Genomic DNA, 6000 nt, shown 5'->3' on the forward strand with positions numbered 1-6000 from the left:
ATACCCAAGGGTGTCGCCCTGAATGTAAGCTGTGTGGTAGTGGTAGTGGTTCTGGGGGTAGAGGAGGAATCTGAAAGGAGGAAAGGAGGAGGAGGAGGAGGAGAGGAGGAGGAGGAGGAGGAGGAGGAGGAGGAGGAGGAGGAGGAAGAGGAATTTAGCAGAGTTGTGCAAGTCCAGACAGCATAGTTGTTGCAGTTTCCAAGTCTACTCTGAAGTCAGGCCTGGAGCCAAATATACTTTCTGTCTGCCAGCAGTGATGGAATTCCTCGGTCCCATCACCAGCTTGTGAAAAGATATCATTCAGGAAAGTGCAGGCTGGCAAGGAGGAGTAGAGGAGACTCATTCACTTGAAAGCTTATGCCTGCCTGCAAATGTTATTTAACTTGAGCAATTTCTCCAGGCCCACCTGCTGAGTTTCCATCTCCCCAGAACTTTATTTTGGTACATTGGAACACCAGTGGAGGACTCACAGTGGGAAACTTAACAGGACACATCTGAGAGGCCAGATGAGCAGGATGAGCTTTTAGGGTTCCACGCTCGCTAAAACTTCACAGAGTCAGTGTGTGTTAGTCTGTTTTCCATTGCTATAATGTAATATCCAAGGCTGGGTAACATAATACAGAAAAGAGGGTCACAGTTCTAGAGGTATAAGGAGTGGCACCAGGGAAGCTTGGCACTGGTGAGACCTCATCATGGGTGGCATCATAATGGTGGGAGAAAATTAGACAGGAAGTTACAGCCATGGGAGGGGCCAATAGCAACCACCCACTATACATCTTAAAGCTCCTACATCATTCACACAACCATGAGGAGGACCATGCTTATAATGTGATCCCTAGGGTGACCACTTCATCGTGCCATAGCAACATCTAAATGCTTGGAGTTTAGTTCCTGTAACTATTAAACAGGACAAATTAAGACATCATGTTGCTGTACCCCAATGGTAAAAACACCCAGAAGACATTTCTTAAAGGAATATGTACTGACTTTTCAATATTTATTAATTTATACCAAACGACCAAGGGTAGAGAGAAAATGGACTTACTTTGCCTTTGGAGAATGCATCTTGGATTTTCGATGGGAGGAGGCACTTCCCAGTGTCGATATATGGAAAATGGAAGATGTTCTTATGTAGATTGTAACAGAAAACATGTGCATGTACAGTGGTTCATATGATTGGCAAGTTCTGGTTGGTGGAGTGGAGCAGGAGAGACTTTGGAACATGGAAGACCTGACAGGTATTCCTCAATTGATTTGTGTGAATCTTCTTAAGAATCTTCTAGAAACCTAAAGTAGTGTTGTTGGGTTTTGTTTGTTTGTTTTCCCCTAGTGTCTAAAAACCTTGTTCTTTTGCTCTTTCTACTAGGAAAAGAATCATATTCTCCCAGTGGTCATATTATAGGGAAATTTAGTGGGGATGAGGCTTGGCTCTTGTTTAGTTATTGTCCCTCATGCCACCCAGTACCATTGAGTCACTTTCCTTTTCTTCCTTGCTTGCTTACTTGCAAGATGGTTAGGGGTCAATGTGAGAAGTTCTTGGTCCTCCCAAATTAGGTAGCTCCCCCATGCAGAATGGTAGCTCCATTTAGTCTCATCTCACTGTAAAGTTAAATAAAACTGGTTCACTCACACTGACTTCTGTTCTCTGCTTTCCAAGCACATCCTAGGTTTGTTTAAAGGGAGGGGCGTATTACAGCTTGGATCTATCTAGATGTTTTTGATCTTGTTACCTACAGAAGAGCCAGAATACATCACTATCCAGTTTGGCACCTAGATCCGGAATATTGGCAGCCTCTTTCTCAGAGTGGCTCTGCTGTGTCCTGTAAACTAAGGTTGCAAGTTCATCCTCAATCTATAATCAAGGGTGTCTTTAATTAGTGGTGGCAATATACACACTTTTAATAGTTTTAAGATTTGCTGTTAAGTACCTTTCAATGATCTTTTGGCATTTTGTGTTTTAATTAAAAGTATATATTCCCTGAAGAGTTAGCCTTTGAGGCCAATCTTCCTGCCTTGGGGCTGCTAGAGATGGCCCTAAATGGAAGAATTAGGGTTGCAATTGGAAGCATGGCAGATTGTCATTAAGAGACCTGGACAGAGGGGTAATTAGCACATTGTTCATGGTAGGAACCCCTGGGAGGCCCTCAGGGCCAAGTGTCCTTCTTGGATTGTTCTTTAATTGCACTTTTGAATGAGTGCAGAGTTGGCTTAGTGAGTTTAATTAAGCCTCAGGGGCTAGCCTTATGAAAACAAGTTCATACACATTAGGAAAGACTGCTTTCTGGAGAGTCTATAGGATTACCTACAGTTAGCTTTTTCCCTCTCGTTAAATTGGCCACCAATATTGACCTCTGTCAGCTGGCTGTTGGGCCTGATAATTGTAGCATGACCCAAACACAATACTGTTGATTTTAAGTATTTGAAAATCATGGAGTGAAAGGAGCATCAGTGTCAGATCCATCTTTTGTGTCTTTGCAGATGCTGGCAAAGTTAAAATCATAGATGCACTTAAATAAAAGAGAATGGAGCACACTGAGGGACTGGTAGACAGCTGAAGGAATATGTCAGCGTTTTAAATAAATATCTGACAAGCTTTGTCCTTCTGAACGATTGGTAATTTTTTAGCTGTTTCCCAACATTAATTAATTTAATTAGGTTTGTTGGATTCATTTAACCAAAGGTGCTACATTTCAGTAGCTGAAGACTCAAGGAGTATGTCAAGTTGTATTATTTCATAGTGACTGTCTCAGGTGACAACTTGGTGCCTAAGCTATATTAAGCCCTCTGCTTACAAAGGTAGACATTAAACCCTGTGTTAATTATCTATTATCTATTTTGACTCCCAGTGAGGCATCTATTAAAAAATAACCTGGGGAAGATTCCTGAGATCCACTTAAGGAATTCTTTCCTGCATTCCGGATGTGCTACCCAGTTTTTAACTAACTAGAAGCACATCTGTTGATCTCACAGTAGGTTTAAGTATTCTAGGGGTACCTGGACTGTTTTTTTTTTTTTTTCTTCTTTAAATCAGGTTTAAATGTGTTCAGTGCTGGGTGACTGCCAATGATCCAAAGTTAGTAATGTCATCTTAGACTATCGTAGTGTTGAACACTCAGACAGTTTGGCATGTTCAACATCATTGGGTTGTCAATGGAAATCCAACTCAAGCATGGAAGGTTTTGCTAAAGCTAATATATAACTGTCTGGGGGAAGACAGAGGGTTAATCTGCAGGCATGGACAAAGATAACTGATGTCGTGAAATCAGGAGCTGGACGGATCATGTGCTATTCATGATTGGAGCCTGTACCAGCTCCTCAAAGAAGGCTGTTAGATACAAGGTGGGGACATTCTGTGACACTGGGAGGGATCATGCAGAACATCTGGAATCATCTTTCTTCTTCTGTCCCATGTACATGAAAGAGAGGTACAAGGAGAAGGGTGGTGGGCCCTTCCAAGGCAGAAACAACCTGGTTGTCATGGCCGCCTTTCATGTGTAGGAGTGGGAAGGGGACACTGTTACCCATGGGAGAAAATATCTGTGACTCACATGTGGCTCCCAGTCATCCCAGACACACATGACCTTCTCTGTGAAAGCATGTATGTATCTCCTGTGTCTAGGGACAGGCACCACCACCAAACAGATACATAGTGCTGTCCCCTCTGCCATACGCATTGAAACAACACCCCCAAGAGGTTTTCTTTTTTCTTTTTCTTTTTTTGCAGATTTTTTTATTTGAATTAGCAACAAGATTGTTTTACATGACAATCCCAGTTCCCTCTCCCCTGCCACCCCCCCCCAACTAAAGCCCTACCTGACACATATCCTTTCTGCAAGGAGACAATTTCTATGAGTAATGTAAAACTTAATTTTAAGACTGTTACTATTTATTTGGTGAATGATTCCTAAGAATGTCTATGGTCATCTTGGCACAAATTTCTGTTTTGTTTTTGTTTTTGTTTTTTGTTTTTTGAATTAGTAACAAGACTGTTTTACATGGCAATCCCAGTTCCCTCTCCCTCCCCTCCTCCCCTACCACCTTCCCCCAACTAAAACCTATCACATATCCTTTCTGCTCCCCCTGGATGGTGACGCCTTCCATAGGGCCTAGGCCCACCCCAGTGTGTCTTGACTCAGGGAGTATTCCTCTAAGTGGAATGGGCTCCCAAAATCCACACCTATGCTAGGGATAAGTACTGAACTACTACAGGGGTCCTGTAGATTTCCAAGGTTTCCTTACTGAAACCCATGTTTCTGGGGTCTGGATCAGTCCCATGCTGGTATCCCAGCTATCAATCTGGTAGAGCTCCCCAATGTTCGGGTCAGCTGTTTCTGTGGGTTTCACTAGCCTGGTCTGGACCCCTTTGCTCTTCACTCCTCCTTCTCTGCAACTGGATTCCAGTTCAGTTCAGTGATTAGTTGTGGGTGTCTGCTTCTACTGCCACCAGCTGCTGGATGAGGAATATAGGGTGGCATATAAGTCAGTCATCAATCTCATTATCAGGGGAGGGCATTTAAGGTAGCCTCTCCTCTGTTGCTTAGATTGTTAGTTGGTGTCATCTTTGAACATCTCCAGACATTTCCTAGTGCCTGATTTCTCTGTAAACCTAAAATGTCTCCCTCTATCATGGTATCTCCATTCTTGTTATCTTCTATTCACCCCCCCACTCAACCTTTCTGCTCCCTCATGTCCTCCACACCCCTCCTCTTCTCCTCTTCTCATTCTCCTACCTCCCTCCCTGCTCTTCCCGTGTTCCCAATTTGCCTCGGGAGTTCTTGACCCTTTCCCCTTCTCCAGGGAACCATGTATGTCTCTCTTAGAGTCCTCCTTGTTTATTAGCTCCTCTGGCAGTGTCGATTGTAGGCTGGTAATTCTTTACTCTGTGTCTAAAATCCACAAATGAGTGAGTACATACCATGTTTGTCTTTTTGTGATTGGGTTACCTCGCTCAGAATGGTTTCTTCTAGTTCCATCCATTTTTCTGCAAATTTCAAGATTCCATTGTGATGGGGAATGTACTGTGTATGTTTATCTTATTGATTGTTAAATAAAATACTGTTTGGCCAATGAGACAGCAAGTTAGATGGAACTAGGAGACAAAGAGGATTCTGGAAAATGTAGTAGAGAAGTGCTGATCACCTCCTCCAGCGGCAGGATGTGAGCCACCAGCAAGGAAGGACGCCAATAAGGCATCCGATAAGATAAGTCTTATAAAATATATAGATTTATGATAATTAAGACTGAGCTAACAGATGAGAATCCTAGTCGTTGGCAAAGCAGCATTGAACCTAATACAAGTTTCTGAGTATTCATTTGGGCCTAACTCGGGAAGGCGGCTGGCGTAAAGCTCACACGTGGTAGTGGGGCTCAGGCGGCATTTGGCAGAAAGATTTATTGTAACACCATTGTTTTGTTTGTTTTTTTTTTTTTTTTTCTGCTGAGTAGTATCCCATTGGACAAATGTACCACATGTTTTTCTCTATCCCTTCTTCGGTTGAGGGGCATCTAGGCTGCTTCTAGTTCTGGCTATTACAAATAGTGCTGCTATGAACATGGTTGAACAGATGTTCTTGTTGTACGATGTGCTTCTTTGGGTTCAGTGTAGCTCGATTTATGTTGAGGTCTTTGATCCATTTTGACTTAAGTTTTGTGCAAGGCAATAGGCTTGGGTCTATCTGCAGTCTTCTACATGTCTGCAACCAGTTATGCCAGCACCATTTGTTGAAGATGTTCTCTTTGTTCCAGCTTATAAATTTGGATTGTCTGTCAAAAATGAGGTGTTCATAGGTGTGTGGGTTAATATCAGGGTTTTCAATTCTATTCTATTGGTCTGCTTGTCTATTTTTGTGCCAATACCAAGCTGTTTTCAGGACTATAGCTCTGTAATAGAGCTTGAAGTCAGGGATGATGATACCTCCAGAAGTTCCTTTATTGTACAGGGATGTTTTGGCTATCCTGGGTCTCCATATAAAGTTTCTCCATATAAAGTTGAGAATTGTT

This window comes from Cricetulus griseus, chromosome 2 (assembly GCF_003668045.3).
Source record: "Cricetulus griseus strain 17A/GY chromosome 2, alternate assembly CriGri-PICRH-1.0, whole genome shotgun sequence".
Taxonomy (NCBI): Eukaryota; Metazoa; Chordata; class Mammalia; order Rodentia; family Cricetidae; genus Cricetulus; species Cricetulus griseus.